Genomic DNA, 22,564 nt, shown 5'->3' with positions numbered 1-22,564 from the left:
CGTGAGTCTGAGTGAACTCCGGGAGTCGGTGATGGACAAGGAGGCCTGGCGTGCTTGATTCATGGGGTCGGAAAGAGTTGGACACGACTGAGCAACTGAACTGAACTGAACTGAAGAAACCTGTGTTGAGTCTTTCCCTTATCATTCAAGTTCTGTGTTTCTGCTAAATGCCCACCTCCTTTCAGACAAGCTACTTCCAAGCTACATGTAATCAGCATGAGAAAATTTGAGTCTTGGGAAAAGTTCTAGATTCACCTTACTTTGAAAGTTTTAAAATCTTTTCTAGGCAGCACTCTCCCATTCTATTTGCAATGGGCTTTTTTGTATAGCTGTCCTTCTACACTTCATTTTACCTGTTTCCCTAAATCAAAATATCTTCTTTCCCTCGAGCTTTTAAGGCACAGTACGACCTACTGATATCTTTATGACAGTTTCAGGACAAAAGAAAGTAAATGGACATTTAAGACCATCAAATATTTATCAGGCATCTATGAAAGACATCAAGGAATGCTATAGGAATCAAGATAAAACATTACTATTATTAAATGCATACCATATTTTCAAGGAATTTGAAAGATGATACTATAATAATGAATTTATTCTTCCAAATTCCACGGAAGTTCTAAACTTGGACATCACAAAGAAATGTCATATTCTCTTGCCAGAAGCCACTTGGCACTGAGGGGTTAATAGTGCTCTAGCTTAAATCAGTAACAAGTACTAAGGGCTTCTCTGAAGTCTGGTTGCAAGGTGCCCACTTAGAGGATGAAATTCAGGTTCATGTTCAGTTTCCAAAAACCCGTTTCCACCTTGCTCTCTGACACCCTCCACTTCAAAGAGACTGCATTCTCAATCCTTCGCTTATTTGAACACAACTTTCATACCTAAACAGAGAGCTGTAATTACGAAGTTTCAGAAACGTTTTCTGAAAGCGTCCCTAAATATAAGAAGCTGTTTCACCATCCATTTAAGTGTCATAATAGTCTCTTTCTGCGGCAAGGACACAGACCAGTTCCATGTGCATGTAAGTCCAGGTGTGTACACACAGCCCAAGAAATCTCCATTAATTTTAAGAGGAAGGGTCAGGTTTCACACCGAGACCTAGCTGTCTCCTGGGTTGAATTTGTCTGCTTCTCAGTCCCAGAAGCCCAAGTTCTATGTTGCGCAGAAATCTGGCTCCATTGTGCCTAGGTGGCCTGGTAGAAAGGGTTTTTGTTTGTTTTTTTTTCCCTTTTTTTTGGGGTACCTTTTCTGCTAAGAAACGGCAATGTGCTTTGCCTGCCTAACCCAGCCGCAGCCTGTCGTTCCCTAGACAAAAAGCGGTGGCCCGTTGCTCCCCGCAGCGGCCGCGGCCGCGACTCAGGGAGGCCGAGCCAGCCGAGACCCACGGCTTTACGCTTTTGTTGGGCCGGCTACAGATGGTGCCCCAGCACCGGGCTGAGTCGGGGTGGTGTGGGGGGGGCAGGAGGACCAGAGGAGGAGGCCAGGAAGGGGGTCGGGCGGGAGGGGAGGAGACCGTGGAGCAGCCAATGGGAGTGCAGCCCATCAGCTGACCGCTTTTGCTTACACCAGGTGCACGCCGGCTGCGGGGAGCACAAAGCGGGGCGCACCGAGGGCGCCGGCAGCTAGCCGGCGAGCTAAGCGAGGCCCGTGCGCCCGCGCCTGCAGCGCCCTCCGGGCGGGGAGAGGGGCCGCCGGCGTCAGCGCGGGCAGCAGCATCCGCGCGGTGGCATCCCTAGGCGCCCCGGACGCCCTCCTTTGGACCTGGACACTCGCTGCCCCGCTGTCAGCATCCCGCTTCTATCCTTTATCCCAATCCTGCCTGCCTCTGCCCGGCCCCCGAGAGCCGGATTGAGCCCAGGCCCGCACAGCAGCTGTTGCTCGTGCTACTGCCTCGCTTCGCGTCTTGGTGCTCTGCCGCGAGCCCCCTAAGGAGCCAGTGCCTGTGGGTTTGGAGGGAGGTGCCGCTCAGCCGGTCCTCCTCCTTCTCGTCTTCCTCCTGCTGCCGCCTCCGGTGCCTGGTCAGTGCGCACCCCGACACCCCTGCCAGCCGGGCCTCGGGGTAAGTGCGCTCGCTCAGCCGGGCAGTGGCGGGAGACGTAGGCGGCAGCGAGGGGAAGTCAAGGCAAACTTCGTGGCTTGGAGGGCCCGAGAAAGGTCTGGGGAACCGTGGGACAAGATCGCGGGCCTAAGAGGTACGAGGGGGCGCGGCTCATGAAGCTGGGGAAAATGACGGATCCGGGGGAGCGGGAATCTAGTAACCTCCTTACAGGGGGGAAAAAATCACTGGGGTCGGGGAGAACGGTAATTCGGAAGGAAGGCCGAACAGAAATGAGCAAAAGGCAGTAACAGGAGGCGAACCCGTTAGATTCCCGGGACCGAAGGCGGGGAGGGTGATGCCCATGGATCCGGAAGAAGGAGGGCTGCTGGAATCTGAACTGAGGAATGCAGCCCGGAGTCGGAGGGAGCCCGGGGAGTTGGAAAAAGGGCTAAGAAAACGGGAAAGAAGGTGGCAAGCTGTGGAAAGAGAAGAGAGAGAGGATGTGTTGGCGGTGGCCTTTTCGGCCAAAGGGTAAGGGGCGTAATTCACAAAGCACTTGAGTGTACTGAAGTGAAAGCATTCGAAAGAATCAACTCAGCTGTCGCGCGGTCTAAGTGGGGAAAGACCTCACCCTGCGTCGCGTTTTGAGTGCAGAAAGGGTGGCAGCCTCCGGAGGTTTGCCAGGGATGCAGAAATGTCTGGGAAACTCTGTCCGCTCCAGGCACGGAGCCGGTGCTGGTTCCCGGCTAGGCTGGGGTGGATAACGAGCAAAGTTTGCCAGCGGGTGTCTTTTGTGCTGCGTTGGAGAGGGGTGTGGGTAGCCGCCGACTCGGCACTTCCCAGGGACCGGCAGTGACTGCCTTCACCGAGGGGAGCCCCAGCCTGGTAGGCCCAGCTAGGGTGGAAAGATCGAGTAGCTGGAGGGGCTCGGCACACCCGGGACTGGTGGGAAAACCCGTCCCAGGATGGTTGTAAGGAAGCCGGCCTGGATACTGGCACTGGGAGATTGGGCGGTAGTACCGCCTTCGGGAGAGAGATGGGGACCTTGCCTGCTGAGTTCACCTCTGTAACCATAGCGCCTGGAACTGAATTAATGAATTACCGGGGTGTGAAGGTTTTGAGGGATTCATTCAACTCTCGAATCCCACAGGCCAAGAGTTGAAGAAAATAGACCCTTCTCTAAATCGCACACCACTATTAGCATCTTCATTCCCAGACCCAGATAATAAAGAAAATAGAATTCATTGAGGGGACAGGTATTGCTGACTTGAGAGCTCTTTGCCTGTAGGATATTTGGGAAACACAGTATATTGTTTTGTTTTGCAATTTGCTCTGCCACCATGGCCTCAAAAGCATTAACACTACTCGGATATGCCGATTATTTTTGAAAGCCAGCACTAGAGGACTGGAAAGTTCAGGAAGGTACTTTGATCAGTGTAAGTCTACAGTTAAAAAGTGGTGTTGTTGGCTCTGGGGCCATGTGTGTCCCTAAGTCTCTGATTTGCATGCAAATGTGAGCAAATCCTGGCAGATGTCTGGCCTCATCCATTCACATGAAGGAATTTGAAAAGACAAGGAGTCTTTAGTTAACAATAGACCTTAAGAAAATGGAATAAAGGCTCAGTGAGTTTTTCTCTTTGGGAATTCCAAGGCTTGCTGACACTTTTATTCAAGAGCCAAAATCTCTGAGTGTGATTGTACTGAAAGCTCCAAGTACTGCTTGATCTTTACCTGGCTGTGTGTTTTTTGCAATATTTAAGCTGGATGTTCTGAGCTAGTGAGGAAAAGTGTTAAATGAAGCAGAAGGTAACTTAATTCCACTTCTGGTGGTTTGAAGTAATTTCTGAATTGACCCCTCAACTTTTATTTAGAGTTTCTTCTCTTTTCCTTTTAGTAATCCCACTTCCTGCTCGCATAGGCTCTCCATCCTCAGGGATATACAATATAGTTGAAGAGAATTGTAGATGGCTGACAGGAAGATCTCACTAGAAGATCTTCATAGTCCTGTCAAAATCAATTCAGTAACAGGCACCAAACTTGTAGAAGTGCAGGAGATGAAACCATCACACACCTGGTCACCTGAGGGCCTTCAGGGCCACAGGACAGAACAGTGAATAGGGAGGCACTCATGCAATGGACCCCCAAACAGAGAAATGTCTGCCTTGTCTAAGAGTAGCTAGCAGACCACTGCACTGCTGACTTCCTGGCACTGATCAACTGCTGAACAAAAGGCAGGCAGTGTGGTCTGCACATGAGTCCCAGGGATCATACCTACTTACAAGCCAACCAGTGGCCTCGTCTTTTCTCAGCCTCAGTCACTGTTGAAGGGAAGAAGAACCTATTCACTGAAAAGCATTTGCCCCTGTATTCTATATATTCACTGAAAAGGACATTAAAATACAAGTTAAAAAAAAGAGAGAGAGAGAGAGACAATATTGTTTTGAAGTTCAGTGGGGTGGGAGGGGTTTAGGGGATGGGTAACAGATGTTAGTTTGCTATTTTACCTGTTTTCTTAAGTTATTTTTGCTGGTTCAGTGACTTTTTTTAAACACATAACGCTGTACTTTCCCAGAAGGGTAAAACTGAACTGAGTCAAATTTAAGTAAGAAAAGGTTATAGCCAAGATTACATTTTTCTGTCTCTGAGCTATCTAGAAGTCAGAAAGTTACAAATCATTATAATAAACTCTTATGTGACTTAAACTTGGGATTCTGTCTTTACTATGGACTTGAAGGGTACCTATAAAATGTAGTTGGCATTTCTAAACTAGGCAATAAGCCATTTTATTGTAAAGTTATCATCTAGATATTTTTGAAACAAATGTGGTAACTTTAAAATGACCAAAGTCTCACCTTTTGTGAGAATTTCTTTGGCTGTTATCCTGGCTGTGTGAGATCTTTGTTCCACAAGTCTAATGAAAGGGAAAATTAGGGCCTATTCCTTGGTAAATAAAAGTAATAAAGTACCTATTATTAGAAAGTATCACTCTGCTAAATAAAATCTTAGACCAGATCCAACTGCATACTCTGGTTCTAAACAGTAACATAGGTACTTTTGCACAGTGTCTGTAATTCCCAAAAAGCCAGGAGAAACACAACCACTGATTTTCTCTGGTTCGAACCTGTTAAAGCTAGCTTTTTGACCTGAACTGTTAGAACAATTAGCACATATTCTAAAGCAGTTATACTCATGGGAATGAACCCAGTAGGTACTAAAGAAAATCTGCCTTTACAGAATTATACTGCTACTTCCCAAGCCAGTTGGGCGTGATTTTAAATAATCAGAATGGTAGACCTTTTTATGCCACCATAAACAAACCATAAACCATAAGTAAAATGTGGTAAATTATAGGACCTGGATGTCATTTTTTACTAGACTTTCATAATACTTTCTTATAATTTATTTTTAAGCTACTAAATAATAGTTTTTTGAATGATTCACTTGAGCACTAATGTAAGGTTGCTCAAATATTGTATTTAACTTTTCAAAATTATTATGCAGAACATCTATTTTGGGTTAAGGCAATCTGGAGATAAAGCAAATTCTATTTCAGAATCATAATCATATTTTGGTTTCTGGGAACAATGGAAGTATCTTTAACTCATGAATAGAGTTTTGATTAATATTTTATTCAGGATGAAATTATAATTATATAGATAAAGTCCAAAAAACATGTATTCTCTCTTGTTTTGGCTCAAAGTGCAGAATAGAGACCAAAGTTAAACCCTATATGTAAAATTCAGTACTTTAGTGACCAAGGGAATCATTCGTTCTATAAGTCTTAAATAAAATTTGCTTTTTAAATTTTCTTGTTTTATCATAGTACTATTTGCCTACTTGCTTCTCTTGTAGCTCAGCTGGTAAAGAATCTACCTGCAATGCAGGAGATCCTGGTTCGATTCCTGGGTCAGGAAGATCTGCTGGAGAAGGGATAAGCTACCCACTCTAGTATTCTTAGGCTTCCCTGATGGCTCAGCTGGTAAAGAATCTGCCCACAATGCGGGAGACCTGGGTTCGATCCCTGGCTTGGGAAGATGCCCTGGAAAAGGAAACAGCTACCCACTCCAGTAATCTCGCCTAGAGAATTCCACAGACTGTATAGTCCATGGGGTCACAAAAATTTGGACACGACTGACTTTCTTTCACTCACATTTGCCTACTTTATGGATCCATCACTGGATGTAGTATCCAAGTCTCAAAACAGACAAATGCATAATAAATTGTTTACTGGCATTACAATTATAATATATGATACAATCATATAGTATATATTTTCAGACTTTATGGACACCCTTGGGCTCCCTGGTGGCTCAGTGGTAAAGAACTCACCTGCTAATGCAGGAGATGTGGGTTTAATTCCTGAGTCTAGAAGATCCCCTGGAGTAGGAAATGCCAAGCCCTGCCTGGGAAATCCCATGGACAGAGGAACCTGGCGGGCTATAGTCCAGCCTACAGTCCATGGGGTTGCAAAAGAGTCAGACATGACTTAGAGACTAAACAATGCCATGCCAACAGAAGTGCTAAGCATTTTATTCAATAAATAAAATTTATTCCATTTTATGTTCAGAATTTTTTTTTTAAAGAAACAATATGCAGGCTTATATATTATTATTATTTTTTACTTTTTGAATATTTTCAAAAGGTCTAACAAAAGTAGAATGTTATTAGCAGTTTTATCAGTTATCTGGTTGGTAACTCAGCTTTCTAATCATAACCAGGTGATCTTAGATCAGTTTCTTTACCCCACAAACCCTCAGTTTCCTCATTTGTATCTGAGCAGGTAAGGTGGATAGGGCTGGAAGGACTGACTGCCCTAATAAGTAAGATGGCTAAAAGGTCTGTGGGAGTTGTGCCCTCAGTACCACAGCTAGCATAAACATTTAACTTGGATGGGACCCTTACACTTAATACACTGAAAATCATCCTGAGATGCAAAGGAACTTGCCTTAAACTTGCACTGATACATTACGGGAGGTCTGTCAACTTTGACTTGGGGGTACCCTCCAAAAATACTGCTGGCTTTATTTATGACATTTAGTTTCAAAAACTGAGGTGTGAAAACTGCTTTTACAGTGGCTTATTGCCTTCCATTTACACTCTTCATCGCTCAGGGGTTGAAATGTTATTTGAAAGCTCTGATTAATATAAATGACTGGTAATTTTCTGACCCAGGCCATCCTCACTCACATCTATTATACGACTGGCAGACATGTGGACTCCACAGCTGCCCCCTCATTTGTGTGTGAAACAGACACACTGGTGGCAGGGGTTTTGTGGCAAATACTATGTAGACCTGGGGGTAAAGGACGATTGTGTAAAGTTTGAGGAATACATAGATTAATCTGTTGTCCGTTTCTGGAGCCATCATTTCATTCATGGGAGGACAGTCATTCTACAGTGAGATCCAGAAAGAGGCAACTGCAAGCCTTTGATTAACAAAGATTTTTAAGGGAGGCATTTCCAACAATGCTTAACCTCTACTGAAGGATGTCTGTTAAGTATTCATTTCAAAATATTTGCTACTCCTATTTATGACTGCCCTTTGAGATAATGTATTAGCATAGTCATTTTTGATTCATATAGGGAAAAATGGACAGCACGAGTATTAGCATCCATCTCAGGAAGGCCCAGGAGACAAAAAAAAAAAAAAAAAAAAAAGTCAGCGTTCAGTATTAAGTAGGAAGCACAAAGAGAATCTTCATTTAGGAAAACTAAGAAAGCTTTACAAAGAAAGAAAGCTTGCTTAATTGGTTTCATGCCTATAATTTTCCCCTCTAGAAAAAAATGTTAGCATGGCAATAAAGAATATCATTAACCTGCATTGTTATTTCACAATAGTAATAAGTCTTAATTTGCATCCATAATAATCACTGTAATCAAGTACTGGACAGGGAGTCAGGAAGGCGCAGGCTCATTTCCCAGCTCTGACACTAATGACTGAACGTGTGACCTTCTGGATGTCCTGCATCCCTCCTGGTGCTTAGCATCCCTAGCCAAGTTGTATTTTAAAGGATCCAAGCACACTAGTACATGTTTCTAGTATTTCCACTGCAAAGAATGGGATTTCTGTTGTGAATGTCATGATGAAACAGAGAGCTTAAGGTCTGGGGGACACAGGAAGGTGATCTTGGTTCCTAATCCCACAGTTTAAGAGATTGTTTTGTTCTTTAAAAATCCCCCCACCCGTCCCACCACAGGACAATTTCCCAGCACCTCACTAGGATTCTTTTGAGGGAAGGAATTTTACTTGGGATACGGGGAGCTGCTTAGGATTATAGAACACTTGTTCACCCAGTAAATATATACTGAGCACCAGACGTGTGCCAGGCACTAAAACCAATAGAAATTAGCTTGATTTTTCTGCAGCTTGTACACTAAATCATCATACGCATTTTGTTGCCATCAGTCACGTAATCTTAGGGGATTTATTGAATGCCCAGTATGAAAGACACTTGGCTAGATCTAGCATGGAAGTTTTCAACCGGGGGTGACTTTGCCCCTTCACCCCCAAGGGACATTTGAAGACACTTTTATCAGGTATTGTCACAACTGAGGATGGGGCTGCTACTGGCTAGAAGTCAGGGATGGTGTTAAATATCCTAAAATGAACAGACGGGCCCTCCAAAGCAGAACAGTACCTGTTCCACATGTCAGTCAGCCTGAGGTGGCGGAATCCTGCTCTGGTGAGTTTAAGTCTAGAACAGGTGACAGAAAGGAGACTGGCAAGTGCAATAAAGCACTCTGTGATGGTAAAAGTGTGAGCTACAGAATCTGTACAGAAGTAGAAGCCTTCATCCAAATTTTGACTGCCAGCAAACGCTTTAAGAAACATTCTGATTCATTCCCTGAACAGGCTATCCCCTGGAATACCAATACTCAGCAGGAGACAATTTTAGACCTAACGGTACTGAACATGAATGAGTTGGACAGTTGGTTGAAAGAGGGTACAAGCCTTAAATTTTCAAGAAGTCTACACTGGGGACAGAGCTGTTAATTCCTTGTAGAACTCAGAATTCAGAGTGTCTTGAGTCATCAGGAGAGGAGGCTGGAAACAGAATGAGTGTCAGTGACAAGAAACATAGGGCTGTACAAGCTGCTTAAAGAGCTTAAAGAGGAGACGTGGCTGACAAAGCGAATAATTCAGCAGAGTCCTTAAATATCTATCTCATTTGACCTGCAGCATTCTGAGACACCAGATATTATCATTCCTTCTCTCTCTCTCTTTTTTTTTTTAATAACTAATGAACCAGAGCCATGGAAAGACTCAGTGTGACCTTGGACAAGTCACTTAATATTTCTCTAAGGTTTACCTATAAAAGAAGTAGGGTTGCAAGGCTCTTCTTCGTAATGCATTCAGTTTGTCTAAGGTCACACATCTAAGGAAACAACAGAGCTGGGTGAGACCCGCCTCCCCGCCTCTTTCAGACCCAGTGCTTTTCCCATTCACACTGAAGTGGCTTCCTGGACCATGAAGTCAGAACAGGTAATAATATGACAGTGACTCAGCATTCTAGCTCTTGGGTTACCAAAGAGAGCAAGGGGTGCTTTAATTATAATGTATCATGCAAAGAAACTTAAGCTGGGTTTCCCAGACACCTAAGGATTAATATTTCTTTTCTTAATATTTTATTTCAAGCTGACCTTAAAAGCTTAAAAATATACCGTGACAAGCTCGGAATAAAGGTTCATAAAAGAGTGATACCAGGGTAAGAAAATGACATAACCCAGAATATGTGGACAGAATTGAGGCTGTTCTCCCTAGGAAAAGAGATACAGTAGTAGTGTGGCTTTCTGCCTTTGCTTTTGCTTTTTTTCTTTGGCAGGATTATTTTAACTTTTCTGAGAATAATGACCAGTGTATACATACATACACTTGCACACCCACATGCAACAGGTATGACATTAGATTTCACACCGAGAAGTTTCTGTATTTGCTTTTAATAAAAGCAAAAAGAACACGAAAGTGTTAGTCGCTCAGTTGGGTCTACTCTTTGTGACCCCATGGACCGGAGCCTGGAATTCTCCAAGCAAGAATACTGGAGTGGGTAGCCATTCCCTTCTTCAGGGGATCTTCCCAACCCAGGGATTGAACCCGGGTGCCCTGCATTGCAGGCAGATTCTTTACAGTCTGAGCCACCAAAAGACTGGCACATTAAAAATGAGTTTTGGGGAGAGCCTTCTTTCAAGGTTTTAAATATATAACTACTTCTCACTTCTCTGGAATGGTGTAATATTTTCTTGTGATAAGAAAGACTGAGGAACTGCCTGACTGTTCAGGGTTTTCCCATCTTTGTAATTCTGTGATTTCCAAGATCATGAGTGAGAGTTATGTAGGCCTTCAGCCATGACCTGAGAGTTTCCAAGACACTAATGGAATTTATATTAACTTATCCAACCATGATAGAACCGCTGGAGATGCTGGAGTGGCAATTAACTGGATTTCTCCGCTTGTTCTTCCAGCTAATTACGGTTCTTCACAGAGAGAACTTCATGTCAGGTTTAAATTCCCAAAGGACCAGTTAGCTTTGCTGTGTCCTACAGGGATAGTCTGTCTCTGGAATCCCAGCCAACTTCTGCACATACTCACAAACCCATCATTTCTCACCTGGGAGACCAGGTGGAAACCTTGGGTCTCTTCAAAGCCATCTAAAGGAAAAACAGAAAGTACGTGGGCAAATGCTGGTGGAACAGTGTTCTCTTCATGCATTGAAGGATAACACTGTCCAAATAAACCTACTGAAGAAGTTTCCAAATGATTTCACCCTCAAGATAGAGCAATGGAATCAGAGATTCACTCCATGTAAGTGAGATACTTTAGTTTTTAGGAAGAAAATATTATGTAGGACTCCCAAGTTATATCCCCAGGGCCTGCCATGTTACCTAATATAAAATGTAGAAGCAGTAGAAGAAACATGTCCAACATTCTTGTGCCTTCCCAGCGTGCCCAGAACCATCCCACATGCCTTACCTGCATTCATTCATTTAATCCTTGCAACTACTCTATAATGTAGATGCCTGCTTTACAACGCAGGAAACTAAGGGACAAAGCAATTAAGTAACTTGCCCAAGGCCACAAACTAGTGTGTACTCAATAGATATGTCAAATGAATGAATATAATATATATGTTTTAGAGGAGAGAGTCCTTTATTTGAACTCTCAGTTTTATAGCAGTCCTGCTTTCTAAGCAGGGCACTTTCAAGAACTGGCTCTGGATGACAAATGAAGTCTTAGAGCTGGTAAATGGCAGGGCAGGGATGTGAACTTGGGTCTGACTTTGAAACTGCACTTTAAAAGTCCTTGGCAGTGTTTCTTTCTCTTTAATTGCAGCTGAAAAACAAAAGGATTGGACTAGACTAGCTTTCATAGCCCATCTGGCTCTAAAAATTCTCTAATTCCATTATTAAGGGTTTATGTAAAATAAAATGATATACTTATTTATTACTTTAAATTTTAAAATATGAGGTTTTAATTTAACCAATCATCATTGAATTATCCTTTAAAATTATATTGCAATTATTAACAGCATGTTTCTAAATTGTATTTAAGATAAGTAATTTTAAGTGGATGAAAATGCGTACTTAAAGACTGCATTCTCCTAACCATTACCATCACATGGCATATTGAGTTATTTCATCTGTTTAAATTTAGAAGGTTTCTAAAAGTTGAAAAACATCTTTATGGTACACATAAAAAAGAAGTAAAATGATTAGTTGTGACAAAAAGTTATTTGATATTTGCAGAGATAAGTAGATTGCTGAATATTATGAAAAGTATTGAGTTTGCTGTCCATATTAGAAACTACATGAGATTTGCTTCTTTTTTTTTTTTCATGGAAGGCTAGGTGTTTATTTTTGCTGCTTCTCAGACAAGCTCCTCAAGGTAAAAACAAAATACACAGTTTCAATAGCATAGATTTTGCTTCTAAAAACTGCTTTGCTTTAAGAGTTCCTTCTGGTGTGCAAGTGATGCATCAAAAACCATGTGAGTCCCTGTCATAGTGTTACAGGATGTACAACCCAAGGCAGGGCTAAGAGAGTGGATAACCAGGCAGGTCTTAGGGTTGGGAAGAATTGGTTCCCAAACTGCATCCTGGCTCTGTAACCTGGCATGAAGTCAGTGAGCCTCAGTCTCCTCTTCAGTAAAATGGGGATAGTAATAGGCCTGCCTTACAGGATCACTGGACTCATTCAGTGAGATCATCATCTAAAGCCTTCTGCACAGTTCTTGGACCAACGTAAGTACATAGTAAATAGCAGCAGTGGGTCATAGTGGTCTTATATAGAAGCCCGGCATTCTGACTGCTGTAGTGTCTGGATGCTCTTTTGTAGTCAAGTGGAGGTATTTTAAGAGACAAGAAGATTCAGACTGGATGTTTGAGAAGTTGATTGTACACACAATTGTCCCCTTTTGTGGTGGACCCCAAGAGAGCTTATATTTGTCCAGACATGCAAGAAATCTTGAATCAGTGGATGTACAATAATTTGAAAGAACTGGCAAACAGATGAATACATTAGAGCCTTTTTTTGTTTCTAGATTGTGCTTTGTATCCATTCTGCCTTTTCTTTCTTTGAAAATATTATAATACCCCCAAGCTGTGATTCCTAGAAACAGATTTTCTAACCAGAGAGAAAAGGTACAGTTCAGAGCTATCATTCCCCCAAAGAGGAGCTGAATTCAAAACCTTCTTACAATTAACAGATCCAAAAGCTTCAGCTCTAACTCTGTAGGATCCACTGTTAAGATAATAAATCATGCTGCTACCATTATCATTGTCGACTCTTTGAATCACCGTCTTTGTAATATTTACCGTCTTGCTTCTTGACTAAACTGCAAAACTCCTGGTTGGGACCAGATTAAAATCCAATGCAATGTAACCAAAAGTCCTCCTGGGAGCAGGTCAATCACAAAGCAAGAGGAAGTACCAGTCTAGCCAAATCAGGTGACTCTTAAGGAGACCCTTGGTAGAGTGACATAGGAAAAAGCTGCTATGATTTAAACTGTTCTGCCTTGTTTCAGCTAGCAGATTCTACTTTACACATGAAGGAGAGGGTTGGAATACTATTAAGTGCCTCATTTTCTTTGAATTCTATGAGGGCTGGAAATAATAATTACACGCAGACAACTTTTATTGTCTGTCTCATCCTTCTAATCAGAGCTTCCCAACTGGTAGGTGGGTGTATTGACAGGTAAATGGAGATGCTGCTACTCTTAGCCATTGGGGACAGACAGCCAGTGCCACCCAGTCAGTCACCTCTGGTTACTCTTGCCAACAAATAGCTTTTTCTAAGTGTGCTGAGAGGAGGGCACAGCAACTCTGGGACATAGGTGTTATCCCCAGTTTAAAGATAAGGAAAAAACCTGACCCACAGAATGTGTCCAGTATCTCACAGCCAGTTAGGACCGGGTGCTTTTAACTCTGGTTTCCCTCCAGGCTGAGCTAGTCACATTGTCTTTGCTTTCCCCACATTTCCTTGTCCTCTCTTCAAGCATAGATTATCTTAAGATTATTTATTTACATCACTGTGATACCACCTCCTCCATTCAACAGCTCCTTGAGGGAAAGACTATGACTTCCTCAGCCTCACGTCCCTAGCACCCAGAAGAGTCCACTTGGAAACACACAGATATTCAGCGAATGAAAGAGGAAAGGGATTTCCTTATCATTTGTCCATTTCATTTTGCCGTGCTGTTTCTTTCAAATAATTTTTAAAAAATTATTTCCTAAAGTTTGGTAAAAATTAGTAGCTCTTAAACCTATATTATACTCACACATGTTAGTACATTACTATTTTAGACAGGGTGTTATAGAGAGCTGAACTCATTTGGGGATGCTTTTATGTTATTAATGCCAAGAAAGTACTATTAATCAAAAAGTATTCATTAAATGCATGTAGAATATCAAGTGCTATTAGCAGGGTGATGGGGGGGGATCAAAAATAATGTGCAAGGTGCTATTTCCATCCCAAATAAGCTTTGAGACTCATTGAGGAGATAGAATGAATAGAAACAAGACAAAATAATAAAGTGATCATCTGTGGAAATTCCATAACAACGGAAAAAAGGGCTTAGATGAGATGGGTCCAGATGTCAATTTCAACTGTATCCCATACTAGCTGAGTGATCTTGGTTAAAAGACTGAATTTATTTGCTCCCTGCCCCCGCCCCAAGTTCTCTCATCTGTGGAATAGAGGAATGATGTGATCTCACAGGGTTGCTATGAGGATATGTGGGCAAGCTCTTGCTGTAATGCTTAGAACATGACAGTCATTTACTTCAGTCACTTGACAGACACTACCAGCATCACCTCTGTCTCGGTGCCGATCTTTGTGTGTGGACTGAGGAGCCTTGCAGGCTATAATCCATAGGGTCACAAAAGAGTTGGATGCAACTGAGCAACTAAATGACAACACTATGGCCCACTCTCACATGCATCGTATCTGGGGATATAGTGGTGAGCAGAACAAATGAAATACGGTCCCTTCCCATGTGGGGCTCGCCTGCTGATGGGGAAAAAGCATTAATCCAGTTATCACACAAGGAAATGTAAAACTATGGCTCTGTCAAGTCCAGTGAAAGAGAAGTTCAAGAGGCCAAAATAGAACATGCCATGGAGGCTTCTAAGAGAAGACTTCCCTGAAGAAGTGATATTTCAACCAAAATTTCAAGGGTCAGTGAAAATCATCCAGGCAAAAGGGTGTAGGGGAGATCTTTGTAAGCTAGGACCTGGAGGTGGAAGAAGCTTGATGGGTTTGAGAAACAAGAGAGAAGACCAGTGAGGCTTAATATAGAACAAAATTTTGAGGGAAATTAGTTTTACCTTCCTTTACCCCTTCCTCTAAAGAACACTGGAGTTGACAAGGCAGGCTATTATGGAGTTCTGCAAAGGAAGAGTTAGCATTATGTACAGAAGGAATGGGATGTGTTGAGTTTAGTCATGGAAAGAAGAAGACAGCAGAAGGCTTGAATTCCTGGAGACATGAACTGCAGGAACGGACAGTTGAGTGGCATGCCGGTGCCTGGCATATTTGGACTGACATGCCCAGACTAAGAGCCAAAAAGGCACAGGGCAAGAAAGGCTCTCTTCCTTTCTGAGTAGTCCTGGGCATGTTACTTAACTTCTCCACCTCTTGGTTAAAGATATAATGCATGTGAGAGTGGGCCATAGTGTTGTCTTTTAGTTGCTCGGTCACATCCAGCTCTTTCACAACGCTATGGACTGTAGCCTGCCAGGCTCCTCTGTCCACGGGATTTCCCAGGCAAGAACACTGGAGTGGGTTGCCATTTCATTCTCTAGGGGATCTTCCCAATCCAGAGATTGAACCTGCATATCCTACTTGGCAGGTGGATTCTTTACCACTGAGCCACCTGGGAAGCCCTGTAAACTACTATACCCTCTTTTATTTTCTGCTTTCCGTTGCCTGTTTTCCCCCTTTACTGTAGAGGTAATACATGTCCCTTTACTGTAGACGAACCTCTGATTAAAACACTGGCTAACTAACAACATATCAACTGTGTTGCCCACAGTTATAAAATTTTAAGTACTGGTTTAGGAGTATCACTTAAATAACTCCTCTTGCTTGGTATGCCAATGTTTTAGGTGTAGAATATCATTCTTGTTCATGGTCTCCATTATGAAAGTTGCACTTGGCCACATCTGGCCGGTGTTAACATGAAAGAGGTGACTGATGTTGAATGTGCAAGATCCTCTAAGATATTTAGATGGTGAGTAATTTCATTAGGGTGTTAATGACCATAAAACCTAGTAGTTATTGATTTGTCCTCCATGGAGAGATATACTTTTCTGCCTGATCTCAATTGTTATGGTTCATAATACAGAGATCACTTCAATACTGAGTTAGAGTGCTGCCTGCTAATAATTTGTTTTAGCTCCATCTTTGTATTGACATATAACTTAATTCAGACACTATGACCAAACAGTTATCAAAGGAGATGATAGAGATAAGAGTCCCGTGTTTTTCAGCGAGATGCCATTATCCTTTGTATTTGTACTGTGCTTTATGGCAGAACATCTCTGGCTTCCCTGAACCCTTTTGTTATTATTCTACTTTTCTCTCCATGCCTCTTGGGATTTCAAGTCTTCTATACTAGACCTTTATGAAAAAAACATTCAAGTTTCTCTCTGACCATAACCTCACTTGCAAACTCCTGTCCTATATTTTCAAAATATCTGCTGGATATTTTCACCCCTAAAGAATTACAACATCATGGAAGGGTCAAGAGGAGGCAGTGATTTGGATCCAAAATGAGCTGTGCCTGTATGAGAGGATACCATAGTGTTCTGCAGAGGAACATAGTCACTACACACTGGCCCAGCAGTGACGAGACCAGAGGGAGAAGTACTCCAACCTTTTTCTCTTCCCACCTTCTAATCACACAAATGGAAACTCAGCCCACTTTCAAAATAAGCTCTTGCATGCCCTGTCTTGTTTCACAGCCAGGATCTCAAAGTCATTCAGGCTCAATACTTTGGTATTACTTGTAACTATTTTCTCCCCTTTCTCCACATCTAGTCAATGTAATATCTGATAGATACCTCTCTACTTATAGCCCTCTGATGCCTCCTACATATGGTCTTTCTACTCTGTTCCTATCACTGTGACCCCAATTCCAGTTCTCATTACCTCTCATTTAGCTTATTCAAAGTGCTTCTTGGTGGGTTTCCCCATATCCATCATGTTCCCTCTCCTGTCATACACAGCCAGAGAATCAGTCTTTCTGAATTTATAGAAATAATCCCATAGTTCCCTGCAAAGACATTTAGTTGTCCTCACTGATACTGAGATTGTGCTGGATATTCTCTATACCCCTCTGGATCCACCCTACCCTTTCCGCTTCACTTTGTAACCTGGGAATGGGATTGTATGGACTGTCCCTGTGGGTCCTTTGCTGTCTGGTTTCTTGTTGGCTTCTGCTTCTTGCAGTAGCTAGCTCAGGGCTGTTTGGTCATCTTTTGTGAGTTTAACTGAACCTTGTCCATGCCTTGTAAATGGTCCCCTTTTAGGATTTTTTTTTTTTTTAATTCACTCCCTTTTGAATGTACCTTCTGTTTTCTGCTAGGTCTCTGACAAGGATAGTAAATTGAGAGAATACTTCTTAATGAAGCATTAAAAGCCCTCCATAGATAGGTACCATCCTTCCTTCTCTGTCCTGATTTTTCCACGCTTATCTTGTTGTTGTTCAGTCGCAAAGTCATGTCTGACTCTTAGTGACCCCATGGACTGCAGCTCTCCAGGCTTCCCTGTCTTTCACTGTCTCCCAGAGTTTGCTCAAACTCATGTTCATTGAGTCAGTGATGCCATCCAATCATCTCATCCTCTCTCACCCGCTTCTCCTCCTGCCTTCAATCTTTCCTAGCATCAGGGTCTTTTCCAATGAGTTGACTTTTTGTATCAGGTGGCTAAAGTATTGAAGCTTCAGCTTCAGCATCAGTCCTTCCAGTGAATATTGAAGGTCAATTTCTCTTAGGATTGACTGGTTTGATTTCCTTGCTGTCCAAGGGACTCTCAAGAGTCTTCTCCAGCACCACAGTTTGAAAGCATCAATTCTTCAGCACTCAGCCTTCTTTATGATCCAATTCTCACATCCGTACATGACTATTGGAAAAACCATAGCTTTGTATGGACCTTTTTTGGCAAAGTGGTGTCTCTGCTTTTTAATATGCCATCTAGGTTTGTCATAGCTTTTCTTCCAAGGAGCAAGCATCTTTTAATTTCATGGCTGTAGTCACCATGCTATCTTAGCAGACGTTGAATCTCATTCATACTGAAGTAGTTCTGATTCCGTGTACCTATTCCAACTCTGCTACTTTGGTGCCTTAACACCAGTAGTGTGTTGGTAAATGTTTAACATCTCTCCAATAAGATAATCCTGATTCCTAGGGTTTGCCAATTTCTGTGGTGTACTCTAAGCCAGGCTTTAGCAATATGTGAACTTCCAGATGTCCAAGCTGGTTTTAGAAAAGGCAGAGGAACCAGAGATCAAATTGCCAACATCTGCTGGATCATTGAAAAAGCAAGAGAATTCCAGAAAAACATCTATTTCTGCTTTATTGACTATGCCAAAGCCTTTGACTGTGTGGATCACAATAAACTGTGGGAAATTCTGAAAGAGATGGGAATACCAGACCACCTGACCTGCCTCTTGAGAAATCTGTATGCAGGTCAGGAAGCAACAGTTAGAACTGGACATGGAACAACAGACTGGTTCCAAATAGGAAAAGGAGCTCATCAAGGCTGTATATTGTCACCCTGTTTATTTAACTTACATGCAGAGTACATCATGAGAAATGCTGGGCTGGAGGAAGCACCAGCTGGAATCAAGATTGCTGGGAGAAATATCAATAACTTCAGATATGCAGATGACACCACCCTTATGGCAGAAAGTGAAGAGGAACTAAAGAGCCTCTTGATGAAAGTGAAAGAGGAGAGTGAAAAAGTTGGCTTAAAGCTCAACATTCAGAAAACGAAGACCATGGCATCTGGTCCCATCACTTCATGGCAAATATATGGGGAAACAGTGGAAACAGTTTCAGACTATTTTTCTGGGCTCCAAAATCACTGCAGATGGTGACTGCAGCCATGAAATTAAAAGACGCTTACTCCTTGGAAGGAAAGCTATGACCAACCTAGATAGCATATTCAAAAGCAGAGACATTACTTTGCCAACAAAGGTCTGTCTAGTCAAGGCTGTGGTTTTTCCAGTGGTCATGTATGGCTGTGAGAGTTGGACTGTGAAGAAAGCTGAGTGCCAAAGAATTGGTGCTTTTGAACTGTGGCGTTGGAGAAGACTCTTGAGAGTCCCTTGGACTGCAAGGAGATCCAACCAGTCCGTTCTAAAGGAGATCAGTCCTGGGTGTTCTTTGGAAGGAATGATGCTAAAGTTGAAACTCCAGTACTTTGGCCACTTCATGCGAAGAGTTGACTCATTGGAAAACTCTGATGCTGGGAGGGGTTGGGGGCAGGAGGAAAAGGGGATGACAGAGGATGAGATGGCTGAATGGCATCACCGACTCGATGGATGTGAGTTTGAGTGAAGTCCGGGAGTTGGTGATGGACAGGGAGGTCTGGAGTGCTGCAATTCATGGGGTCGAAAAGAGTCAGACACAACTGAGCGACTGAACTGAACTGAACATGGGTGCTTGTTAGATTTTTGAGACTTAAAAGTCCTGAAGCAAAATTAAGCTACCTGTCCATGTTTTATCCCAAGTTGCCGAAGCTTACTATTTAAAATTGCCTAATTATCCAGGAAAGTAATTCTCATTTTCTGGTCTTGTGTTCAAATTATGTCTTCATTATCCTCATTTAAATGTAATGTGAAGTAATAATAAACCAACATTAATCTATTTCATCACTGTTATAACCAGTTGAACAAATAGTGTACTCTTAAACTTAAAACCCTAAGAAAGCTTGTAAGGTGTACATTAGTCCTAGATAGATAAGCTTGTACTGCATTTTATTCTAAAATGTATTTTATTAAAAAAGAACCTTCTTATTTAGTTAACCTTTCTAAGAGATAACTTTCATTTTGATTCAGTAAAAATATCATCCCTATATCTAAAGTTCAAAAAGTAACTCCTAAAGTAATAAAGATTATCTTATAATAGCATTGAATTATTTTATATTTTAATGGTTATGATGGCAATATATTATAGCTATTTAACTAAAACTATTCTTTTTACTTTTAATTTAATAAGACACATGAATTGAGGAGATTATGGAATGCATTATGATTTACAATGCCTGCTGGCATTTTTATGTTCTCAGCTGTTCCTTTGCACCATTGATTACGTAAAGCCTAAACTGTGTAATTAAGGGACCGTCCCACTAATGTGTTCTGGTGGATTTATGGCCCCCAGGTCATCGACGATCTGAGCACTTTGTGTATTGGACCATTAATTTCAAATGCATACTAACATAGGCAAACACATTGGCATTAAGGAGAATCTATAAGAAGAAGCTATTTCAAATTCAGGAGGTAGCTTTCACCTGATTTTAATTTACCAAAACAATTTAAAAACCTGATTACCAGAAATCCTAATTAACTAGAAATTTTTTCCTCCAGAGTCCTTTTTTAGGAGAAAATGGGAAATTTGAAGAAAAGAAATTAATAACAAGGGGTCTAGATATTTTAAAAACAGTTCTTTAATATGAGTTCATTATCAGGGCCTTGAAGGAAAAAAAGTCTTTAAAACAAAAAACCAACTACCCTTATCTAAGGCAAGAAAGTGGGTATTAAAGATGGAAACTAAAAGCTCTCTAATAACGCTTTAAACTTGCAGATTCCCTGAGCTTAATCTTCTGGTTAACCAAGGTTTTACTTTATACATTGGTTTTCTTCTGCGTACCTGCAATTCGCTGCAGTGCATTCACACTTCTTATTGGAGGTCCAGTAAGATCACCGAGGCAAGTGGCTTCACAGAATGGGTTCTGACTTCAGAATGTAACAAACCTGGGGGACTTGCCCAGTGGTCCAGTGGGTAAGACTCTTTGCTCCCAATGCAGGGGGCCTGGGTTCGATCCCTGGTTGGGGAACTAGAGCCCGCACGCAAGCTACGACTTACGTCTGCAGCTACAAATTGAGAGTCCGCATGCTACCACTACTAAGCCCGCACGCCACAATGAAGATCTCGCGAGCCACAGCTAGGAACCAGTTCAGCCAAAATAAGTAAATACATATTTAAAAATAAATCACAATAAATGTACTTTTAAAAATGATGTCTTTTTTTTTTTTTTTAAAGAATGTTAAGAAACTTGGGTATAATACCAGCTCTTTCACCCGTTAGCTGTGGGAATTCTAGCAAGTCACTTAGTTGCTGGGCCCTAAAAGTTCATTTATAAAATGAGAATAATCACATCTGCCTCCATCCCATGCTGTGAGAACGTAGGTAAAGCATTCTCCACAGTGCTGCCCTCTTGCTGTGTATCCTGCTCCCATCCCTGGTCTTCGGCCATCTTGACACTCTTCTGTAGACAACCACTGCCACCCCCACCCTTCAGAGGGAACATTGGAATGGACAGGCACCCTTTTTAGAGAAAGAACTTGAAACCACATTTATTTTAAGAGTTAGGGGACAGATGGCTTTATTTTGCTTCTTTAAAAAATATTGCAGTCTGTAGAAATACAGTGTGCTTAAGGTCTATCAAACTGAAGGGCAAATACTGTCACTCACCCAAACACTGCAATCTTTAACCTTGAGTAGCAGGAACTTTTACACTGAAGATATGTATACCTCTGTATATCGGTCTCCAAATTTTACAGGAACATTTCAATGTGAAAAGGATATGTTTTTGACATTTTCTCAGTATAAAGTTTAATAGCACTTACTCCTCTAGTTGGCAAATTCTAAGCAGTCAGATTCCTTAGAGAAATACCTCAAGATGAGATCTAAAAGTACAAGCTCCCCTTAGAACAACACTGGGTGTTTTCATTTTTTAAATAAAATTTTTGTGAAAATGTCTGTTAGCTAATAAAGATTACTACTGGATATAAAAATATAACAAAAGGTGGTACAGAATTCTCTTTGAGCAAAGAAAAATGCAAAAAATACTCTGATGTGGATGTGAAAATGTTTGCCATTTTTTAGATGAGAAGTTATTGTAGACTAAACTCTCATTCAGGCTGGAAGCAAAAGAAAACCTGATACAGTCTAATGGAGTTGCTTGACTTGGTTGGCATCCAGCAGTCTACAGTGTTGGTATTAGCAGCCGACATATTGCCACTTTCAAAACCAACCATGATGAGTCTATTTTTTTCATTGGTCTATCTGTAGTTTTGAAAGTATAATCAAGAGCCATTATAGCAGGTGGCTCCTTATGCAACATTTATTAACATGGCATGGTGAAATCTATGTGTGCAGTGAAAATATTAAGCAATATACTGTGAAGTTCTTAAAAAGAAATAATGAAACAGCCTTCTGGACATATAAAGGCTGCCAAACTAAGAATTTTGCATTTATTTAACATTTAATCATGTCGGTAATTACAAAGCAATTATTTTATATAGACATATTATGGGAGGAGAATTAAAATAACTTGTAAAAAGACTAAAATTAATTGATTTCATGGTAGTTTTTATGTCACTGCACTTGCTGATACTAAAAAGGAGCAATAAAAATAGCCCAGTTGTTGGTTCATGTTTTGTTCTGTTTAGCCTTCTGTCGGTTTCTCAATTCAATAATGTTAAATTGCTACTTTATGATTCCAGTTATGCAAATAGCTCATTTCTTACAAAGAAAGGAAAAAAATAAAAAAACTTTCTTGATCCTGCAAGTGATGTAAACAGGAAAAAAAAAAAAAATCCTGGTCCAGCTTCCTTTGCTGTCTTAGAATCTCAGGTTTAAAAGGGATTAGAAAGACGATAAGTTCAAGAATTCTTCAAACTGTATCTGCTTTATGACTTTCAAAACACTGGGGGGAAAATTATTTTGGCATAGAGCTGAGAGTTCATGAATAACCATTAGTCGTGCTTGCTAAGTCCTAGAGAAAAAGCTGTAAAGATCATCA

General features: G+C 41.6%; 1 protein-coding gene across 3 annotated transcripts in view; it reads left to right on the top strand.

Moving 5' to 3' along the window:
- The first annotated feature begins 1,585 nt into the window (after positions 1–1,585).
- LRRN1 (leucine rich repeat neuronal 1) overlaps positions 1,586–22,564 on the top strand; it is a 42,649-nt gene continuing 21,670 nt past the window's right edge. For 2 of the 3 annotated variants that reach the window (XR_002183346.2, XM_019984840.2), the window contains exon 1: positions 1,586–2,062. The gene's annotated coding sequence lies outside the window, so the exon portion shown is untranslated. Of the gene's footprint in view, positions 2,196–22,564 lie in introns of all 3 variants that reach the window. The other variant, XM_019984841.2, reaches the window with a different exon arrangement.

Source organism: Bos indicus, chromosome 22 (assembly GCF_029378745.1).
Source record: "Bos indicus isolate NIAB-ARS_2022 breed Sahiwal x Tharparkar chromosome 22, NIAB-ARS_B.indTharparkar_mat_pri_1.0, whole genome shotgun sequence".
Classification (NCBI taxonomy): Eukaryota; Metazoa; Chordata; class Mammalia; order Artiodactyla; family Bovidae; genus Bos; species Bos indicus.
This window is presented reverse-complemented; position numbering and strand designations above follow the sequence as displayed.